Source organism: Mirounga angustirostris, unplaced genomic scaffold (assembly GCF_029215605.1).
Source record: "Mirounga angustirostris isolate CCGP_5_RB_7025 unplaced genomic scaffold, mMirAng1.0.hap1 SCAF_2, whole genome shotgun sequence".
Classification (NCBI taxonomy): Eukaryota; Metazoa; Chordata; class Mammalia; order Carnivora; family Phocidae; genus Mirounga; species Mirounga angustirostris.
The window spans coordinates 13002970-13026733 of record NW_026991710.1 but is presented as its reverse complement, the minus strand read 5'-3'; the positions used below and the strand labels follow the sequence as shown (position 1 = coordinate 13026733).

The 23764-nt window shown below is 41.4% G+C and overlaps 1 protein-coding gene across 11 annotated transcripts in view; it reads left to right on the top strand.

Annotated features, from left to right (window-relative positions):
• Nucleotides 1-23764, top strand: part of LDB2 (LIM domain binding 2) — a 388815-nt gene that overhangs the window by 28499 nt on the left and 336552 nt on the right. The gene's annotated exons all lie outside the window — the stretch shown is intronic.

Here is a 23764-nt window from a genome sequence, read left to right as displayed (position 1 = left end):
TTGCCTCTGAATTCAGTGGCCTGTTTTTGCAGCTGTCTTGCAAAAAATACAGTGACTTGCTTTTTCCAGTGAAGCATTTGGGCTCAGTGGAGAGCAGCCGTATTCATTTTACATGTTGTTGCTGGCTAGCATTCAGCTTGGGCACCCACTCACATCAACTCATGTCACCGTCACCCTGAATGAACAGGTCCCCAGAGACGGAGATGCCTGACGGAGGAAAGGCTGCAGGAGGGGAAACCGCCCCAAGGAACTTACTGAGTGCTGCTCTTGGGTTTCCACATTGTTCTTCTAGACTGCTCCCAAATTAGGAACTGGGAACAGCTGGGTATTCTTTAGGTTGTTAGGATGGAGGATGATCGAAGGTATCCTGGGGAGAGCATATGACCAATTCCCAACCCAAGAGATGAAGCACATGAGCTGTATCCTTGTGACCTAGGAACTTCCTGCTTCAACAATAGTCGTGATTGGTAGAAACACTCCTAATTCAGTGGTTAAGATTTCAGGCGGTAGTACCAGACTGTTGCATTTGCATCCCAGGCCAACCAACCATTCCTTGGCTAAGTTATTGGGCTATGAGTCAGTTTTCTCATTTTTAAATGAAAGGTGGTAGTAACTGTAACTCCTTTGGGAAGTTATTAGATGAATTAATGCTGTTACATTGGGTTTATAGGACATGGTAGTTTCAGAAGCACCCCCCTGCCCCATACCTATGATTTCACTTTTTCTTTAGAAGAATCTCTGTCTTAGTGAGTTTGGGCTGCTATAACAAAAACAGCATAGACCGGATGCCTTAAACAACAAATATTTATTTCTCACAGTTCTGAAGGCTGTGAAGTCCAAGATCAAGGCACTAGCAGATCTGGTGTCTGGTGAGACATACTTCTTGGCTTGCACAGCTGCCTTCTTGCTGTGTCTTCATGTGGCTGAGAGAGCAGGCTCTAGTCTACCTCACTTCTTCCGAGGACACCAATCCCATCAGGGAGGCTTGATTTTCTTGACCTAATCACCTTCCAAAGGCCCCGTCACCAAATGCTATCAGACTGGGAGATTAAGATTTCAACACATGAATTTGTGTGTGGGGGGGCACAGATATGAAGTCCATAACAAGTCTCTGCTCTGAAGAAGGTTGGCCAATATTGCTACATCCATTTCAGAGGGGTCGGCATAGCATGATCTACTTTTCCTGAAACCTCAGGCATTTGTGAACTATTTGTTAGGATTTTTGCAATGTGTGTACTAGCATTCCACTTCTGTAGCTGGCCTGCCTGAGTTTAACTTCTAATTTTAATCATTACTACTTGAGTATCTTTGGGGAAGTTAATTAACTTCTGTAGGCCTCAGTTCCTCACCCGATAAAAGGGGATCGTAATAACAGATAACAATAACCATGCCCACCTCGTAGTGGCATGGACATTAAATGAAGCAAATTTATGAAGCACCACGACACTCAGCATGGTGCCTGACAAAGGGCAGGACCAGTCATCATCACCAGTGACATCATCTGCATTATTCTCCTTCTCATTAATATCATCATTATCGTTGCCAACATCATCACCAGCACCATCATCCCACCACCATCATCATCACCATCATCATCATCATCATCATCATCGTCCAGGAGAAGAAACAGAACCTCCAAGAGGTTAAGTGATTAGGCCAAAGAAGAGCACCAAAGTGAGGTTCTCGGGCAGGAAGTGAGTGTCCCACATGAACGAGAAATGTTTCTATGTTACACTCTGTGTGTGCATGGTTATGACTACTTTGTTCTTCATGCTTTGGAAGGATTTGTCCCTTCTCAAGAGACTCTTTCGTTTGACTGACTATGAAAGATAATGCAGTGGAGAAAGCACTGGGGCCTGGAGTCCAAGTTCAGCTTTTGATTCTCTCTCTTCATTGACTAACCTTGAGTGTGACCTTGGGCAATTCATTTTCCCTTGAGGCTCCGTTCCTTCATCTGGCAAATGAGGGTGTGAGAGCAGATAGCCTCTATGGTCTTTGGAATGTTACAATGGTCTTTGGTTTATTTACTTGATTCATATACTTATGTACTTATTTTGTTTATTAAATGCATTCTTAAAATACAGTAATATAAAGTAGTATATAGAATTTCAAAAAATAAAGAGCTATTATTATGCGTTATTCCATCATCTAAATCTCCTATTTATCTATTTTATCCCCACTGTTTCCAGTGTAGTTGAAAGTGAGTGTGTTGCTTTGTAATCCACATTTTTCATTAACCTTGTATCACGTGTACTTTCCATATTGAGACCTTTTTTGTGTATTGATTGTTTTTAAACGACACTTAGAAAAAAAAAATAAGTCTGCACCAGCTCCAGCTTTTCTCCAGCTCTTATCACCCAGTCCTCTGTAGATATCCTGTTAGGTTAGAACAACAATTATTATACTTCCATGTGGCGATAAAGCCTTTGAAGGAAAATAAAATGGGACAAGGGGTTAGAGAGTGACTGGGGGGGGGCAACTGATTTATAAATGGCAATCGAGGGAAGTCTCGCTGAGGGAACACTGAAGCAGGGTCCACCTGCAGGAGGCGGGGGCGTGAACCACGTGAAGGTGTTGGGGAAGAATATTCTAGGCTGAAAGAGAAGCGAGCTCGAAGGTGGGAATGAGTTTGGAATGTCCGTGGGGCAGTCAGAAGACCATGGTGGCTGGAAGTGAGGTTGGAAGATTCTGTCCCTGAGCTCTCTGGGATGAATGACCCTCCTCTTCTCTTTTCCAAAGTCAAATTGCACCCTTCCCAGAGTGACCATAGACAGCCACGTGGTGGAGTCCTGAATCGTATGTCCTAACTCAGCCGCTCTGCTGATGGGAGGCTTGCTTGGTTTTAGGAGAAAGGGAGGAGCTGTAGATGCTTCCTCCCCCATCTGAAGGGTTGGCTTCACAGGTGAGGGCATATTTACCAGATGGAAAATGGTCCTGCTCTTGGAGGCTGTGCAGCATCCTTACTATCGCTGGGGCTGGCTCGTGAAGATTCCCTGTATGAGTCTCCAGTGGGGCTGCTGGAGAGTCCTGAGCCTTGAAACATCAGAAACATCAGACACAGTCACACGGTTAAGGAGGCAGAGGCTTCTTGCCATAGAGCCGAGGGCAGCGGATTCTGAAGACCCGTTTGTGGAGCCCAAGGGGGCCTCAGGATGGCCAAGTAAAGTTTACACACGGGCCCCTTCCTAGGAGATGGCTATGGCTCCCTAGTTCCCGGCTTTATGGCAGATTCCTTTGTATTCCTGGTGCCTGAGAGAGGCCTTTATTTCCCCGGGGAAAATTATCTACCCAAGTCTTTAGTCTCTGCATTTCACTGGAGTCTAACACTGACTGTATTAGTTTGGCACCAAGGTCGGTAGAGACCTAAGGTGTAAACTGGGATGTACAAAGAAAGTCCAAGAGACCTGTTCTATTTTAAGGCAGTTGCATTCTCATATCTGAGGGTAGGTTTGGATGTTGATGTGATGAATCAACTTGGACTTTCTTCAGTCTGTTTACCAGTTTTGCCCTTAAAACATTTACCTTGGATCTTTAGAATGAAGATCTAATAAAATTGTGGAAGAGAGAAGAGTAATGTGTATTTGTCAGGTTAGACAAACCACGCTATGAAAAACTCCAGAATCTCTATGGCTTAATAAAATAAAGTTGTTGCTTCTCCCCCTGCCCCTCTCTCTCAGTCTTGTGACCATCCAGCATGGGTCGGTGGGAGTAGGGATGGGACTCTGCTCCACTTAATCACTCAGGGACCGCTCCAGGCCGCAGCTATGCTGTCTCCTCTGCCCAGAGCTTCCCTGGGGTCCTCTGCATCCAACCAGCCAACAACCACAGACGGTGTGAGGATGGTGCAGGAGGTCTTTGAGCCAGGCCGAGAAGTGCTCCAGATTGCTTCTCCCCACACCGGACAGAGCTCAGTCAACTGCCCCGGCACCATGCAAGAGAGATGGAAAAATGTGTTCTGGGAACGGCTGTTGAATAAGAGAGAACACAGTTATCGGCTCTGGTGCAGTGTTTCTCCAAGTGGTTTGCTGCCCACCTGCATCACAGTTAATTGGTGTGGGAGGTGAGTGGTAAGAATGCACGGTCCCTGGTCCAAACCAAGATCTAACAAAGCAGAAGAGCTGAGTGTGGGCCCAGGGACCCCCATTTTAAGAAGCTGCCTCAGCCGATACTTTCAACACCCTCATGTTTAAAATTCACAAGCTAAGAAGGTAGGGGGTGAAGTTATATTGAAGTCAACATAATAAATGCTCCTCCTGTTCTGCTTTCTCTACCTCTGGCACCTTTTCAAAGAGGAATTAAATTAATAACTTGTTGATTTGTAACTCTTGCCCTTTAAACATGTAAGCTCTCAGCACGCTGGATGTCAGAATCATTAGTCAATACATCATTACTCTTAAGGAGTTTGTTCACTTAACTAATAAAGCAAAGCCAAGGTTGTTTTTTTCCTCTGTCCTTGGCTGGCCGGATCTGGTGCCCTCTGTGACTGGAAACGTGCAGGCTGCCCGGGAAGTGTTGGTGATGGATAGTTCCTTTGCTCAAGTGGCTGTGACCCTCAGTATCCTCTTCCTTTTCCTGGTGACCAATCTCTGCAGGGCTTGGCATCCTTATAAGCGTTACACAAAGAACTTCAAATTCGCTGGACTTCAGGGGCGGAGGGCTGTGGCATTGTTCCTGTTTCTCTTATCGTTTGGTTTAATAATTCCAATTTCCTTATATTCCCGTGGGAAACTGGAAGCCTTTTGAAAACTACTGACGGTTGCAAACAGTGTGGGTTGCAGATAGCACTGTTTAGAGAGAACTCACCCAGGGCCAGAGCTGGAGGGCTCTTTGATTCCCACAAGATAGGACTGTTTCTATAGTTACGCTGGTATCAAACTTGTATTCCTGTCTCCGAATATTTAGGGGAAAAATCCAAAAACCAAAAATGGAAAAAGCGGAATATTACTCAGGATTCAAAAGAAAGAGACTTGAAGACTTTTAGTTCTATTTCTGTATACCAAACTCGTGAAGATCTTGTAGCCAAGAAAGTGAGCCCGTTCTTGTAAAACAATTTTCATGGACTGGTAAGAACAGCAAGATAAAAGAACTTTTTGTTGAAAACATATTATGTGGCAGCCACTTGATGTTCTTTATTTCCCATAAAAACCTTGTGAGGAAGGCATCACAGTGCCCATCTTACAGATGAGGTAATTGAGGTCCATGGTGGTTGGGTAGCTTTGACTGAGGTCAGGGGCTGCGGCAACTGAAAAGAAGCCAATTCCATTCAGTTCAATTCTAATAGCCTCTTGAGCACCTGTGGAATGTTCCCAGCAGGTGCATGGGTTCAGGAGGATGAATCACAGAGTCTGTCTGGGAGGACAGGAACAGCATTGTGGGCAGAGGGAACACTATGTGCAAAGGAGGAGTGGCCATGCAGAGTGTGTCTGGGGAATGTGTGCAGCTGCTGTGTAATGGGAGCGTCAGGGCTGGGGCTGAAATCATGACTGGAGGCCACACAAGGCTGTCTGTGTGATTCGGCAGCCCACGAAGGAAACGCTTGCGAGTTTTTAAATCAGGGGTTCAGCATGATCCTACTATGATTAGAAGAGGGCTGGAATTGACGAGAAAGTTGGAAGCCAGTGGAGTCACCTGGGAAAGGGCGAGGAGACCTGAGCCAGACCTCAGCTTATGGGAACTGGAGACTTATTATCCATCTTGTCCTTCTTTGAACATCTGTAGTACTGGCTGTCACCTGGGGAGATTTTGCCCCCAAACAGAACCCTCATCAATGTTGGGATAGTTTTGCTTGTCAAAAACAGAGGGGAGAGCTACTGACATCTAATGGGCAGAAGTCAGGGATGCTGTTAAACATCAGACAACATACAAGACAACAACCGAGAATTATCCAGCCCCAAATATCAATTGGTGCCATGGTTGAGAACCCTGAGCTACAGTGATCTGGACAAAACTGGCTGGGTTAGGACTGAACGTCACAAACCCTACATTCCTTTTTTTTTTTTTTTTTACCTTTTTCGATCACTTTAATGAGTCTGTTCTTGCATTTCCTTATCTGTAAAGTAGATAGAAGATACTAGAAAGACTCCCGTGGTGAGACAAAAATTGTTCTGAACTTTTCAATGATTATTTTTAATAAATATGTTCTTTATAGTCTTATTGTCAAGCATGAGGAGAAGTTCTTCACACCTAATGAAGTAAACTTCTTGCCGGGGGCGGGGGGGGGGTCCTTTTAGTTAATATGTCAATTACCTTTAAGCTCCAGAATCCTTGTTTCAGGATTAATGCCTACCTTTTTGGCAAATGATTTTAGATTGATTTTTTTTTTTCTGTAGCCATAGTTATGCCTCTGGGATATTCAAATTTTTTTCACTGGGCAGATAATGGATTCATGTGGTAAAGAACCACAGTGTTGCTGAGATCAGTATATTGCTAGATATGAAATAAATCCACCAGCTGCAACTTAGTCCACAAATGTGGACCACTGCCAATGTTGCTTCAGCATTATAGAGTCTCTCATTGAATAGGTTGGTCATGAAACAAGTGCTATTTGAATGAGATCATCTTAGAACACTTTGTCAAGGAGCCACAGAGCACTGGATGGGAAAGACCACTAATTTTGTTCAGACTACCTGTACTTTTACAGATGGACAAATTGGGGATCAGAGACGTTGAGTGAGTTGTCTGGGGTCGCACAGCTGATGGGTGGCAGCCTTTGGGCCCTATTTATAAGGGCATCGACATTTATTTATTTATTTATTTTGTAAAAGATTTTATTTATTTATTTGAGAGAGAGAATGAGATAGAGAGAGCATGAGAGGGGGGAGGGTCAGAGGGAGAAGCAGACTCCCTGCTGAGCAGGGAGCCCGATGCGGGACTCGATCCCAGGACTCCAGGATCATGACCTGAGCCGAAGGCAGTCGCCTAACCAACTGAGCCACCCAGACGCCCGGGCATGGACATTTAAAAACTGACCCCTTGCACCATGCTGGCATCCTATATTCATAGATGACTGGGCAGCATTTTTTTTTTTTTTTTTTTTTCTGAGAAGAGGTGGATTAATTAAATAGACACCTTTGGGTTTCCATGATATTCATTGAACTGAGAGGGTTGCACATCTGTTCATACAAAACATTTGTTTTCTTTGTGACAGGGTCTCTCTGTACCTACTCAAGTGATCAAGGCTCTGAACTGGTCTGGAAGCGCTTTTAAACACATTTTTTAAAAGTCCCATCAGTATTTAAATGGTACAGGAAAGTACAGGTAAAGGAAAGTGCCTGTGGGGTCGGCAGATAATATTACTTTCCAGGCTACTGAAACCTATCTATCTTTCTCAGTGTTTGTCTCAGCAGAAATCCATAGTTAGGAAGATCCATTCCAGCTAGGTTAGGGCATTGAAGAGTGACATTCTTTGTGCATTCTCCCCATGTTTGTAGTGAAACAAGGGCCATCTTGCCAGAGAGGGCTAGGGCTTTGCATCCTATCTCCACGACCGAGTTACCTCTCTGAGAGGTTTCATCCTCTGTCAAATGGGAATAATAATAGTACTTGTCTCAAATGATTATTATTTGTTTAAAATTTGTGTTAAGCGTTTTGCATCAGGCCTGACAAATGATAAAAGCTCAATATATATTAGCTATTATTTTTAAATTATTGCTATCATTATTATTATTTCATTATGAAATGTGTCATCACATAAGAGGTTTTCAACAAACGCTACTTCTTTTTTTGAGTAATCCTCTGCCACCAAGTGACTGTGTGGCCGGGACAAAGGCACCCTCCTCTTTGGGCCTCAGCTTCCTATTTTGAATGAAATGAAACGAAGATGGCCGCTCCCACCTCTACCCGTTCTCTGTAATGAGTCTCTTGAGTGTCTGAATCTGGTCCCACCACAGTTAAAGAATCCAAAGTGACAGTGTTAGGGGAAAAAAAAAAAATAAAAGCGATGTGAACCTACTGAAAAAAGAACATTTCTCACGATGTTGATTCCATTGTGAAGTCTCGCCCCTGTAATCAAATAGAAGTAATTAGGAGGGGAAAATAGGAATGAGGCATCGCGGCAGCTTCTGTATTGCCATATTGCTTATGGCTTTCAAAATGCAGTTAACTGGCTCCTATTAACGGGCACCCGGATGAATCAGGCAGGCATACTACCAGCCTTGACAACAAGAATGGGATCCTTGCCCTGCAGGGCCGTTACTCAGGGAACTCGGCTGATCACAAGTTAAAGTGGCAACACGTTTCAAGGACAAGTCATTCCTCTCGTCTCTAGTGTAGAGGTCTGCGGGAGGGCTTCCAAAGACCAGAGGACACTTCTGTGACTTACTGAGAGTGTAACTAAACCCCTTTTCTGCACTCACTTTTGTCAACTGTGAAATGGGAAATATATTAACAGTCATGGAGGAGGCAGTACTTGAAGGAGATGATGCCCAGCATAGTGCCTGGCACATCGTAATCTCAAGAAACGCTATGCTGTTATATAGTATATAAATAGTATTTATATATTTATATATTATATTTATATATTTATATATTTATATATATAAATATATATGTAACATATATATTTATATATTTATATATTATAACAGCAGTATATAAATTATTATTTAAACGTAGGGGTTGAGCCAGGTTCTACTGGAGGCTTCTTTTGGTTTAAAAATGTATGATTTCGAATTTGGAGGGTTGGCTGATCACATGGCAATTAGCACAGTCTTCTAATAAAACTTAAAAAGTGCCCCAAAGAGCGTGGGCAACAATACGGAAAGCACTGTGTATTGACGCAGTTTGCAGAGTTCAATAAATATTGTATTGGGTCCAGGGTGGAAAAAGGATGTTGCCAAAATAATTGTGATGCGATGGTCTAAAAAAATAAACGCAACAATAGGCCAGTGCTGGCCAGCAGGAAGCCCCAACAATACCCCCACCTTTTTCCTGTACCTTACCCGGAGTTCCTTCCAGGCGACCCAGATAACCGGCGGGTGATAACGCCGGGACCGGGTTCGGTGCCAGCTGAAAATAGAAGAATTCATGTCCAACTGTTATCTGATCAGAAAACGGTCTTAGCAAACACCCTTCCCAAACTCTGTTTAAGAAAGTCCCTGGTGGGGAAAAGGCCCTTTTCCCACCTGCCCGGCCCCGCTGTGCACGGTGACGCGGTGCTGCTCACCCGGAACGTCAACGCGGGCGCACATCCGGCTCAGGGGCCATCGTCACATCCTGCCCCGAGCCCCGCGGGGAGCACTCGTGCAAACAGCAGTCCCTTGCCGTTGGAGAGAGCTCCGGGCTTCCAGTGTGCTCGCCCATACTTGACTCCGGTTAACTCTGGAGGAACTCCTGGCTGTGACGGTGCCCTCCATGACTTCCTGTCCCCCTCTGAGCCTCAGTTTCCTCCTCTGTAAAGCGGGAGATCCTGATCGTGGCACTCTCGTTGGGGTCGTGGTGGAGATTACGGGAGATCAGGCGGGGAAGGTGTGTAGCAGCATGCCTGGCATTACTTGCTGTACTTTAGTCACCAAACAATAATTATTAAGGAGAATCCTGTGGGGGACAGTATTCTCTCCAGGTGAGCAGGGAGGAGCCCGAGGCTCATTCCATCAATGTATTTATGGAGCATTATGTCCCGGGCACTATTTTCGGTTGGGTTGAGGGGAGAGATTGTAAGCAAATGCACATATAAACATACCATATACTGGATTCTGGTAAGTGATAAGATTAAGGTGAGGAAGGGAAGAGAGAGTAAAGACGCTGGATGGTGATGGTCTGCTCATTTAGACAGGATAATCAGGGATAGCCTCCCTGATGAGGGGACCTTTTAGCAAAGACCTTCATGAAGTGGAAGAATGAGTCTTGCCAACATCTCAGGGAAAAGCATCCTGGCACAGGGAACAGCCCTGCAAAGGCTCTGCAGCAGGAGTGTCTCAGTCCCTCACAGGGAAGGATAGGGCACCCACTCACTCCCTGGGTGCCCAGAGCAGGTGAGCCAGGGCAGCAGTAGGAAATGAGGTCACGTTGAATGAAGTCAAGCTTTGAGGCCATGGCGAAGATTTATAATTTTATCCAATGGGAAGCATTAGAGGCTTCAGAGCTAAATTTTTTGTCCGAATTGAACTTTGTATAAAGCTCGCCCTGGACCCTGTGGAGGGAACAGTTTGCAGGAAGGCAAGATGGGAACAGGGCCATTGATCTGGAGATTTTTTTCAAGTCAGACGAGCTAAGATGGTGACTTGGATGGAGCTGGTGGCCATGGAGGTGGCAGAGATGGTGACAGACTAATGAATAAAAAGGGAGCTTTAGATCCATTTATTCTCAAGTCTTAAAGAATTGCTGGTTTGCCAGGGGATAGAAGACATATCAAGGCAATATTAAACTCCATACACTCCAGAGATAGTGTTCTCTGGGGATTAAGAAGAACAGGGATCATTATGGGCTGGCATGGTCAACCAAAGCTTTAAGGAGAATGTGACACTTCGAATGTAACTCAGCAAATTTTAATAGGCAAAGAAATGAAGGCAGGAAACCACTTAATTTAAAGAGATCTATATGAGGAAATACACGAACCAGAACAAACTTAATGTTTAAAGTCTCTAAATATTTAGGTGGTTCCTAGATTTTTGCTATATAAAGTAATGCTTCAGCCAACATCTATTTATTAGCTATGTGGCTTTAGACGAGTTACTTAACCAATCTGGGCCTCAGTTTCTTCATATATAAAGTGGACAAACTGTCAGTATTTACCTCATAGGACTCTTGTGAGAATTAAATGGGTTAATATATGTAAAGTGGTGAGAACATTGCCCAGCACATATTAGATACTATATAGGTATGAGCATTTCTTTAGGGTAGGTACTTAAAAGCATAACAACTGAACATAGAGTATACACATTTTATTTTTTAGTTTTTATTTAAATTCCAGTTATTTAACATACAGTGTAATATTAGTTTCAGGTGTACAATTTAGTGAGTCAACACTTAAAACATACAACACTCAGTGCTTATCACAAGTGCACTTCTTAACACCCACCACCTGTTTCTTATTTTTGTTGCTTATTACAAATGGTATCTTATATATATATAAGGCTTTAAATATAAATAAGGCTTTTTCCCCTTCTTTTAGTCTTCATAGCAAAAGTTTGCCAACCTCTATAGTAGATACAGCCTAATTGTCCTTCAAAATGACTGTACCAATTTATGATCCCTGAAGCAATCAAAGTATGTACTCTTACCAACACTTGATATTATTAATTTTGAAAATTTTAGCCAAGTTGATGGATTAAACATAATATCTAAATTTAATTTGCATTTCCTTGGCCAGAGATTCTCAGAGATTTTGGTCTCAGGACCCCCTGTCACTCTTAAAAATTTTGAGAACCCCTCAGAGCTTTTACTTCTGTGGGTAATAGCTATCAAGAGTCACCATATTAGAAATTAAAGCTGAGAAATTAAAAAAAAAGTTGCTACTCATTTAAAAATAACAGTACTAAACCTATTACATGTTAACATAAATGACATTTTTTAAATTAAAAAATTATATTTTCACAAATTAGAAGCTAAGTGAGAAGACTGGCATTGTTTTGCACGTTTGCTTTATAGAATGGAGTCTTATAAGCTCCTGCATGCAATCTGCTGATATGTTGTTTTGGTTGAAGAAAGTCTGTAGAAAATTGGCCTTGCATAGATTTGTTGTTGGAAAAGGGAGGAATATTCTAATAGGCCTTTGAAATAATTCTTCTTTGTTCCTCTACCAAAACTCTACAAGTGATAGTTTCTTGAAGATGAGCTTCAGTGTGGAATGTGAAACCTTATCATTGAACTTTGAAAGCTTTGTAATATTAAAATTCATTAGTCTATCTTGCACTTTGAATGGATCTTTCACCCACTCATGAATTTGTAATACCATGTGTAGGTTATTTGGAAAATATTTGTTCATTGAATTTTGCCAGTCTTCCAAATCTGACATTTTTCATTATGCAAGAGCAAAAAAAAAAAAAAAATCACATTTGTTAATATCACCACCAGTCTCATCAGAAAAGTCTTTAAGTATTGGGAAGCTGTCAAGCTCAGAGTGGCAGATATAGGTCTACCATAATTTAATTTTTGCTTGAAAGCTCAAAGTTTACTGTTGGCAACAAATACCGTCAGTTGTTTTCCTTGAAGTGATCAGCTCACTTTGTTCATTTCGGAGAAAATGTCTGCCAAATATACATCTGAATAACTATAGTTTGTCAGTTCTTTCAACTAAAATGGTATTGAATGAAATAAGCCTCTAGTGGAGCTTACAACAATCACACAAATGCTTTTCCTAGAGATAGCATTCATGCTTTTCTCATTTTGTCACACAGAGTAATAAAAAGGCAAATACTCAATGGTGGAGATATAATGCAACTTATAATTTTTACTGCTTCATCATATTTTGTTTTTAACTCCAAGTGCATGGTGGTAAAGAATGCAATCACTCCTCTATAGTTGCTACCAGTGCCATGATTTGTGCTAAGGCTCCCCAGGTTTTGTTTGTTTTTTTTTCCCACTGCTGTTGTGTGCTCTCAGTACAAATGTCAACAGAGAAAAGAGTGAATAACATAAAATTATGATAAAAATAGTTTTGATCTCAAGTTTTTCCTGAAATGATTTTGAGGACCATTTGAAGACTGCTGACCTAGATAATACTGAGGTTGAGTATATTTTTCTCTGTGTTTTCTTTTGCAACCTGGCTATCCATATCTTTTGCCAAATTTTTTATTTGGTTATTTAATCTGATTTTCAGAAGTGATGTATATATTGAGACTAGAGCTCTTTGATATATGTATTGCAAATATTTCTTCACCAATAGGACCAAAAGCCTAAATGATTATGTGCTTCCATATAGGGTAAAATATTACATTGCATGGAATAATATAGAATACACTAACCTAGGAAGGCCTAAAAATTATTGTTTAGTGTAAAAAATTGGCAAGTTTTAGAAAATGTAGAGTGTATTACTTATAAATTCCTTTCCCCCATACAAACGTTTTTTATATGTGTATATATATAATTGTATAATTGCTACATATTATATAAAGCATATATACACACACATAAATATTATGTGTGTAAAATATGTATATGTAATTGTGTGTATTTAAATGCACAGGACAATAAACAATATCTTGAAGGATAAACATCCAAATTATAAGACAAAATGATGATAATAATTTTTTTTTCTTTTTTTTTTTTTTTTTTTGTGGGGCTTGAACTCACAACCCTGAGATCAAGACCTGGGCTGAAGAGTCAGACACTCAACTGACTAAGCCACCCAGGCATCCCAATAATAACTATTTTAGATGGAGGGAGAGGACCTACAAGAGAGAGTTATATTGATTGTGACTTTTGATTTATTTGATATTTTAATATTTTTATAAGGAGGCTATATTTGTGAATTTATTAACTAAAATTCATAACTTTTAAAATTATAGAAACATGGCTTCTTAACCTTTCTAGCATAATATCACATAAGGAATAGTATTCCCCTATGCAATAGGAAGAATTAGAGTGCATACATACTTGAAAAAATAAAAGTGGTTTTTGGAAACTAAAGGGCTTTTTATCCTTTGCTCCCTACTGAGAAGTGGTGCCTACTGATCTTGTTATGGAGATGTGAGCCACAGTTTTTACTAAACTTAAAGTGACCTTTCCTTTCTCCCTTTTCCAAATTTTGACCAACTAATATAAATAAGCCTAATTCAATATTTATATGAATTCTCTGGTATAGTAACCACTGTTACTTAAAATATTTGGATCAGTTTGTTGGATTTAAATATTAGTGACTGACTTTTACACTTTTGTAACCACCTAACTTTATCTTTACCATAGGAAAATAAATAAAGCTAAGTTTTCAGCCCCAAAGGAACCATTTAGAGATTTAAAACAAATGTTACTCTTGTATTGAGTTCATATAAGAAATGAGATCATAAAACCCTAAAAATAACTGATGTCAAATTAGGAAAAGCTGGAGCAAGTTAATTTCCTAGGTATGATCTTCTGAAGTTATGCATACTTCCTCTCTTCCCATGATTCATACCTTATAGAACATGGGATTGGTAATGATCCTTGATGTTCATGTAACATCTTTTGTCCAGATGATTCTCCAAGTGCTTTATGGATGGATTTCCCTGCATGTGGCAGTACCTAGCTCAGCCCATGCATATAAAAATTTACCACTTCATTGTGCAACAGATGGGTGTGAGGAGGGGAGGAAAGTTCCATCCTGTTTATCCCTTCATGCCCCGGGAGCTCCATGACTTACCAGCAGAAGAAACATTTCCTTCCTCCGCAGTCATGGGTAAAACACAGGATACCTTTGCCATTTTTGTTTAAATGTCTCAATGCTCTTGGTAAGGGGTGGAACAGAGAAACTAAAATGTACTTAGGGTGTCTGCTCTATGCCAGGCACCCTGATAGGTCCTTCGCACGTTTTAGGTAGTCACATCTTCATGAAAACCCGGTGAAGTTGTTACTGGATCTAATTTCCAGCTGAGGAAATGAGTCCTGCCTGAGATCCCAAAGCTTGAATGTGACAGAATCAGGATTGCTCCCAACTGTCTTTGGCCTTAGAAATCAAGCAGGGTCATCCCTATCTCTTTCCTGTTCAAGATGGTAATAACAGAGCAGGTGGAGGAACGTTTCTCAGAAGTTTTTTTCTTTCTCTAGCAGATGGTGGCGCTCCTGACCACCTGACCTGCTTCTTGTCCTGTTGACATGGTGGCCATTGTCCTCAGCCATGTTGTGGTTGCTATGCTCCTCTTTGTTTAATGGCTCATGCCTCTCAGGTTATTGTCAGACTGTACCTTGAGCCTGCATCCCATTGTGGCCATTGCTTTATTTCTCTCCTGCCCTTTCTAAGCCAGTGTTTTGAAAGGATTGTCCACGCTTGTCTCCGCTTTTTTCCCATCTGTTCCCTGTGAAGGCCCCGCAGCTTGACTTCCGCTCCCCTCCCGCTGCTGAATCTGTCTCTCAGAGGCATCACTCACCTGCATGTTGGCAAATCGAATGATATGTTTTGTGTTTACTTACTGAGCCTTTCTGTTGTGATTGCCACAGTCTCTACTGAGAAACTCAAGACTCTTGGTTTTCATGGGACTTTTGTTCCAGTGTTTCTTCTACTTCCTTGACTGTTTTACTGTTCAGAATTTCCTTCCGGCCATGTGTGGTATACTGCGTCTTGTTCCTAAATGCTTGTGAAAACCTATTGGTAATCTTTCAGAAACTCTGTGAACTTGCTGATGTCATGTTGGTAGCTTGAAATTGGCTATGGTGGAGAATTGACACATAGAAATTAACAAGTGTTAAAAATCAGCCCCCCTTCAACCCCAAGAGCATTAAACATTCACCAGCATCCCACTGCTTCAAACCCCCCACCCCCATAAAGGAGGGTATTTCCTATTCTTAACAAGTTCCCCCTCTTGATACATTCTTTCTGGGTGATATCTTTCCCTCCTCAATACAAACACACACACATGCTTATGGTTTTGAATGTCACCTCTATCATCCATAACACCCAAGTATCTACCTGCAGACCTGAACTCATTCCAGAGTTTCAGACCTGTATATCCAACCACTTCCTGAAAATGCTCATTTCGATGTTGAACAGACATCATAAGTTCATCAAATCCCAAACTGAACTCGCCATTTATTCTTTTCCTATGTCCCTTACTTCATTTAATAGTTCCACTATCCACCTTCCTTCCATTCCAGAAATTTGGTATGACCTCTTTCTCCGAAGCCGGTGATGTCGAGTGATGGTTTTGTTTTCTTTTCTTTTTGATTCTTAGACTGTTCAAATTTCTGCAGTGTGGGAAATCTGACATCCTCAAATCCTGCAAAGTTTCTGCAGTGAAAACAGCATCCTCCTCTGTGCTCAGGAAAGGGAGGAAATAAGCTCATTTAAATTAAGCATCTCCTAGATGCCAAGACTTTTAGAAGCTTTTCCATACATAAGTTTACTTAATTTCTGAATACTTCTATGACATAGATATTACCATAATACTTCTGCATGTAGGAAAAATTGAGCTTCAGCTAAAATAAATAGCTTGGCCATGGAGCACAGCTAGTAGATGGTAGAGCTGTGATTTGGATAGGTCTATTGGACTCCAAAGCTTGTGATCCTTTCATTACCCCGTGTTGCCTCTGGCTAGGTGTTTCTATGTGTAGGAAACTGCTCACTGGCAGCTTCAATAACAGACTCACAGAAAGGGCCTCTTACCCTTACCCTATGCAGGAGCTCCAAAGGCCCTCGTTCTTTCTAGTGTTGCCTTTGTGTTCTCCTACATCCAAACCTTAACGCCCTCCAAAGGACCTTTGTAGCATAGCACCTGTTGAAATACCTGGATGAATGGATGCCAGGTTCATTAATATTTTTTGGAGTTTTTATTTTTATTTATTTTATTTTTTTAAGATTTTATTTATTTATCTGACAGAGAGAGACACAGTGAGAGGGAGCACAAGCAGGGGGAGCAGGAGAGGGAGAAGCAGACTTCCCGCCGAGCAGGGAGCCCGATGCGGGGCTTGATCCCAGGACCCTGGGATCACGACCTGAGCCGAAGGCAGACGCTTAATGACTGAGCCACCCGGGCGCCCCCATTTTTTGGCGTTTTTAGGCTGAATGGGCTTCACTTTTTTGAGAACGTTGTTACAGGCACGGTTTTGAAAAAGGCCGTCACCAGTATGGAAGTGCCACGCATGAGATTAGCCTGTGCACCAGGAAGGGTCGCGTGTAGCAGAGAGCAGATGTAGAGCTGCCTTCCAGATGCTGACTCTCCAGGAGGGGACAGGATCTCCACCCATGGTAAAGATGGTCAGAGAGTGACAGGAAGGATAATATGAACAAGAGCTCATGTAGTCCTGATAGTCATTTTCAATGGCTACACTTCAAAGAATGTGCTCGTTTTTGATAAGGGAACAGTCATGTCATGAAATGTCACTTGAGACCCCATTAGTCACTGTATTGTTAAGTGGCTCCCAAAGTGTTAATACATCAATTGGGTCAGAAGGATTTGAAGGAAGTTACACAACTCTCTAGGAACGCTCCCCAGTGAGTCACTCGGCTCCTTAGCTAGTGTCTTTGTGTTCTCCCTGTGTGGAATTTGGTCATGATACAGTATATCTAACATGCATTCCATTTGTATTAATTAAACAACTGCTTTATGCCAGACATAAAAGCGATTTTTGAATGAAGCAATGAAGGAGATTGACACAGTCCCTTTCTCATAGAGCTTGCTTTGAACTAAATCAATTAAAAAAAAAAAAAAAAGAAAGTATCAAGGACTGATCTAAGTAATAGGAAGAAATAAGAGATACCTCTCTAACTATCCTATTCCAAAGTAGCCCCCCTATGTTTGGGGCTACTTTGGAATAGGATAGTTAGAGAGGTCTCCGCCTGAGACATTGATATTGAAACAAAAACTTCCATGCAAGAATAAGCCAGCCCCGTGAACATCTTGGGAGAGAACATTCTAAGTGCAAGCCAATGGCAAGCACAGAAGGAAAAGGAGAGAGAGCAAGCCAATATGACTGAAGCAAACAGCCTGAGATTTGATTTGAGAGACAGTTGGGGGCTGGAATTTAGTTGTCCTTGTAGAGCAGGAGAAAGAATTTCAGTTTGGGATTCAGTTGTGGTGCTTTGGGAAGCCTTTGGAAGGAGACAAGTAGGGGAGTGGTATGATTTGATTTGCTGTTGATACGTCATTCTGGCAGCTGTGCAGACAGTGAATTTCAGGAAGCAGGGAAAGAGTGTGGACATTTTGGGGGCTTCTCCAGCGCTGCACACTGGAGACAAGATCCTGGAGTGGAGGAGGGTGGAGGTGGTGAGGCTGGGGAGAAGTGAATGAATTTGAGATGTATTTTGCTGATGACTGCATGTGGGTGGTAAAGGAAAGAGAAGATTCATAAATTCGTCTTCAGTGAATAGGTGGGTATTGGTGCCATTTACCAAGATGGGGATTAGTCTGATGGAGGTGGGAGAAAGCTTAGGGAGGAAATGGTTGCTCCTAAATCTTAGTGCACAGCCCTGCAGCCACTACTAAATTCCTGTGCAAGTTGAGGAGGGTTAGGCTGCCCGCTGCTTTGTTGGAGGTCTGTAAAAGTGAAAAAGTCTTCCACATACTAATCTAGGCTCTGCCTTCTTGCAGCTTCCATCCATGTGAACATTCTTGTTTCTCTGGAAACACATGGAACACATCTGCCGTCTCCTCTAAAAAGTTGTGTTAAGTAGTCGGATACTGAGATTCTTGACATTGTTTTAACGCATTAAAATTTCAAATTAGTTTGGGTAAAAATGCCATTAATTAAATCATGGTATGTATCTGTGGGACTTCTCCAAACCGACTGTGTAATCTGCACGGAACCGTGTTACGTAGCCCTGGTTTCCAATGGAGTGAGAAGTGTGTGTTTTTGTTCTTTTTCTTGTGAAGATCAAATGAGAGAATGCTCCTTGCTCTGCCTGGCAGCTGGTTGGAAGGTGCTCCCAGCAGTGTTGACACCACCTTGGTTCATTTCACCAGGTTGCTGCACGTGGGGTGGCTTCTTTTCATTCGCTGGGTGAATATTTATTGGACTCTGGTCATGGCCATTTGCCCTGTGCTGAATAAGGCTGTGACCTCGGGTCAGCTCCTGGGTACGCTATCTTCGACCACTTTCTTGGAAGGAATTTTTAGGAGCATTCTCTATCCTCCAAGCCATTTTCACTGAGCTCCCCTCATGGGGGTGGGGGGCTGTGATGGGAGCACCCTATTGCCACACACTCCTAGGCCAGTGCCCAGGAGAACCTTTGTTGGTGGCAGTGACGTCAGGCAGCTCACAGCCCCAGAAAATGAGGCCATTGGGAGCGACATCCCCTTTTCTTTCTCAAACCTGTCCCCGGTCTGATGGCTGCAGCTTCCACCCGGTGACTCCACAGCCCCAGTCCTAGCTACATGAGGACATGGGGGCAGTGATAAATGTTAAGCAATGACTTGTTATCAAGGCTTTTCATGTAATTTTGTTTTGTTTTGTTTTCTGTTTTCTGCCTTTTATAATTCACTCTGCACTTAGTTTCAATGTAATATATGCTTATGGTAGAGTATAAGAAGAATAGAGACAAGTAGATTGAAAAAATAAATATCATCCAACACCTCACCACCCAAAGACCTTGACAATTAGTATTTGGCTTACTTTTTTTTGCAGTATTTTTTCTTTTCTCTCTCTTTTTTTTAAAGAGTTTATTTATTTGAGAGAGAGAGAGCATGCACACAAGCGGGGGTAGGGGCAGAGGGAGAAGCAGGCTCCCTGATGAACACGGAGCTCCATCCCAGGACTCTGAGATCATGACCTGAGCCAAAGGCAGACGCTTAACTGACTGAGCCACCCTGGTGTCCCTTCTTTTACTTTTTTTCAGGAGAGATGGCATTTGTACTATATATTTATATTTTGCTTTTCTCATTTGCTTTATAATAAACATTTAAAAATATTACTTTTAAAGAGTTTCTCAAAGAGTATTTCTCACAAAACTTACTGAGTATTTTTTTCAGTCAATAAGATAATTTATTGTTAGAGTTTTAATGATTGTTGCTATATTAATGCTATTGTGGTGAACAGCTTTGATTATAAGGATTTTTCCATAATTTGGGTAACAACCTTACGGGGGTCACAAATTCAGAGAGTGTGGACATTTCTGAGACTCTTCATAGCAAGTATCCACCAAGTTTCCACCAAGGTTATACAACTGATCCTCTTATTAGTATGGATATGTATTAGTATGGTCATTTGACCACACTCTGGCCTCTGCTGAATATCACTGCAAGAAACACATGCTGATTTAGTAGATAAAACCTGTTTGGTGTTGATATTCTCATTTGTATTCTGTGGTTTACTACTGAGGATAAATATTTTTCTATATGTTTATAAGTCATTAAATTTTGTTTCTGAATTGTCCTTGCTTTTTCCCATTTATCGGTTGAATCTCTGTTATTTTAAAGACACTTTTCTGCCCTCTACCTTATTGTTCCCTCGCTTGTTATAAAGACATTTATAGGAGATTTTCATGAACTGGAGTCCAACTAACTTGAACATTAACTCTTCAAATTTTGGGTGAGAGGCGAATTGAAAAGAGAAAGATATGACACATACTCCAAAAGTAGAGAAATTCAAATAGAACACAGTCTTTCTCCAGCTCTCAGTATAAAACTCATCAAAGCAAAAGCTGTTTTATTTAGACATCTGGGAAATGTACTTTGACAAACATCCGCTTGATGACTGTCAGTGTCATAAAGAGACTTTGATATCAAAAATCCACAGAAACTGCTGAAATAAATTATATATTTTTATGACAAAGCTCTCTTTGCTGACTCATTTGCATTGTCCATGTGATGTGGCTTTAGCATCTTAATACAAAGGAGGGCCCATTTTCGTGTAAATGACATGATAGAATTAATAAAGAGCTCTGGGGAGCCTACAAGCTGCAAATGCGGCATTGCCTTCTACCTGCTTTGAGCAATGCTTACACATGGTTGCTTTACGGTATTTTTAACATAGAAGTGTTTCCAAAATTTGCATATTCAGGGCTTTTATAGCTCTGGAAATATTCTCTCAAACTACCACAGAAGGTAACAACACATCCTTCAAAAGTCTGATTTCTATGCATGTAGGCCATAAAAAAATGGATAGCTAGAATCTTTAGCCCCATTTCCAATAAGTTAAGATGCAACTAGTTCTGTTGAGAGTTTGATCTTTTGCTTATCAACCGCCCAAGAAAGAATTTACTTTGCCTTCTGTTTATAAAACCTGCAACTACTGGGCTGTTCATTGTTTGAAGTGATTAAACCTGAGTCAGCCATGTTGCAGGCTTCCCTGTCACAGGTGAGGCTTCTCATCTGTTAACTAACCACTGTGTGGCAAACCGAGTGTATTAGGTAATATGAAGAATGCCAGGAATGGGCCAAGGTCTTAGAGACAGTGTGGAGTGTGCAAAAAGTATGAGAGTTGAGATCAGAAAGACTTGGCCTGAAAACCCAGCCTTGCTGCTTACTAGCTCATTTCTTCTTGGGCAAACTGACTTCTTTGGCACTCTGCTTCCTCATAAATGACCCCATAAATCAGGATTAGTAAATCAGGATTAGTAATACCTACCCGGCCTGAAAAATGAGGACTGAGTGAGATAGCATGTATAAGTAGGAATTCTGTAGGTCGTTATGCTGTTATCGGTATGATTATTATGACCTGCAACTGCTGTGATTAAGGAATTTGTTGCTGGAAGGAGCAGTGCATATCGGATAAAAGGTAACTTTGTATTTTGTAAATACCTGTATTATAACTAATATTAGCAACCATAACAAACATTTATTGAGCACCTAACATGAGCCGGGTCCTTGGTCCTGCCAACGGAAGCCAAGAGAGGGGAGTGAGCCCTACACATTGTTGTCTGACTTCCTTTGATAGGAAAGCTGTTACTGAGAGGGAGGGCTAACACACTCTCCTATGCTCAAAAGAAACAGGTATGGCCATCGAATCTTCAAATGACAGAGCTGAAAGGGGACCACAGAGGCCCCTGGTACATTGTGGTTGTGGTTACTGGGGCTACTCTGTAACATGGAAGCTCAGTGTCAACTTGGGAGTAGGGGGATCCGCTCACACCTTGCACCTCACTTCTCTTGGGCACAGAACAAAGACCACCAATCTGATATAACCCCACCCCCAGCTTTAGCATGGTGATATTGAGACCCCAAATCTGGGGAAGTGGCCTCTGATTTGGGGCTGGGCTGAAACATTCACTCAACATGTCAACTGCATTGACTCTTAAAGAGCCAGAGTGAACTGTCCTCCCTGTGGGCAGTGGATTTCACTGCAGCTGCTTATGGATGTTTGCTCCTGACCTACCATTAGCAGAAACAGGACATGATATAGTTTTCCCTCTTGTACCTTTTAACCGCAGACCACATTCCATTTGCTTTGAAAGTTTAATACGGTTATCAAGCCTGAAATCAAACAAATGTAGGTGGAAGAAAACATTAGGCTGCGGAGGTCAGGGAAGAGCCAGGGAAGAGCTGTATTTTCAGGGGCTCTGAAGAATGGGCTAATGTTGCGAAGAAGCTGGGCAATAAGATCAGGGAAGTAGCACTTTGAACCGCTCTTTTCAGAAGTCATTGAGAACAAGATTCAAGGTGAGGAAAAGCATGGGGAATATTTTCTTGAATGCAAAGAGTCAATTATTTGATTCCTTAAAAATTAAAAACTTCTGTGCCTCAAGGACATATTCCAATTACATCATAAAAAGCAGAATTAGAAAAAAAAAACAAGAAAAATAAAAGACAAATCTTTAATATCTTTATTATTTAAAGGGCCTTGAGGGAGCCACAGAGTTCTTGTGAAATAAAGTTTAAAAGTCCCATTTCCAGGGGCGCCTGGGTGGCTCAGTCGTTAAGCGTCTGCCTTCGGCTCAGGTCATGATCCCAGGGTCCTGGGATCGAGCCCCGCATCGGGCTCCCTGCTCAGCGGGAAGCCTGCTTCTCCCTCTTCCACTCCCCCTGCTTGTATTCCCTCTCTCGCTGTGTCTCTCTCTGTCAAATAAATAAATAAAATCTTAAAAAAAAAAAAAAAAAAGTCCCATTTCCAGATGTAGAGCTGCAGAAATGTAAATAAAGCTTGATGGAAAGGATGTCTTTTTAGTGAAAGGATGTCATTGGCCAAGGAATTTGAAATGAGGCCCCCAGGGAAAGGGAGAGGAGTGAGGGATTTAGTTTTAATCTCTACACCTGCTTGCTGACCCACCATTAATTTCTTCTAAAAAGAAAGGCACACCTAGGTTTTCAAAGAAATAAAAATTTAAAAAATAATGTGGCCCCATTCTTATGCCATTTGATAGCTTCAACAATGTATAGAATAAGAGTATCCTGTATTTTTACCACTTGACATTTACATTTTAATGTTCAAGATAAACATTTTCACCCAATAATTAACATGTAAGAATCTGTTGAAGTCATTCATTCATTCATTCATTCATTCATTCACCAAATATTTCTTAAACCAGACTTTCTACTAGTCTCAGGGACTTAATAATTAAGAAAAAAGACATGGCTCTTAAGAATCATACATATAAAAAATGCATTCTTAGAAAATTATCTAGTACGTGGAGAATGCTAAATTCATGAAGATGTTTTTTGCAGCATTATTTTTAACACCGAAATTGGAAGCAAACTTACTGTTTAAAAACTAAGGAGATGATTACTTATAATAAATTTTCTGGATGTAGATATCAAACATGGTGTTTGTGAGAAAAGTGTTTATGCTATATTAAGTAAACACAACAGAGCACAGATTTGTATATACTGATGATGACAATTATGTTAACAATGAGGAAAGGAAAAAAATATAGCAAAAAAAAAATATGGTTGTGTGATGAGATTATGATGGAGGTTCTTTGTCACTCTGCAGTGTTTCCTTTTTGTTTTAGTATAATGATAACAGTTTTCCTTTCCAGTAAACTAACTCTGTGATGCTTCATGAGTTTTACGTACATTCACTAATTTAATTTCCACTATAGCCCGATGTTACAGGTGAGGAACCTGGGCCCTGACACGGGTAGAGCTTGAGTTCCAACTGGAATCTCTAGTCCCTAAAATTGACCTCTAAACTATGTCCAGTTGCTCCTTCAAAGAGATAAATTGGTTGAGCTTTAAAAATACAAATCCAAGCTGTGGTCCCCAGAGCTCAAGCTCTTAAGTCTTGTTGGTTAGATGGAGTTCTTACTAATATCCACTGCCCAAAG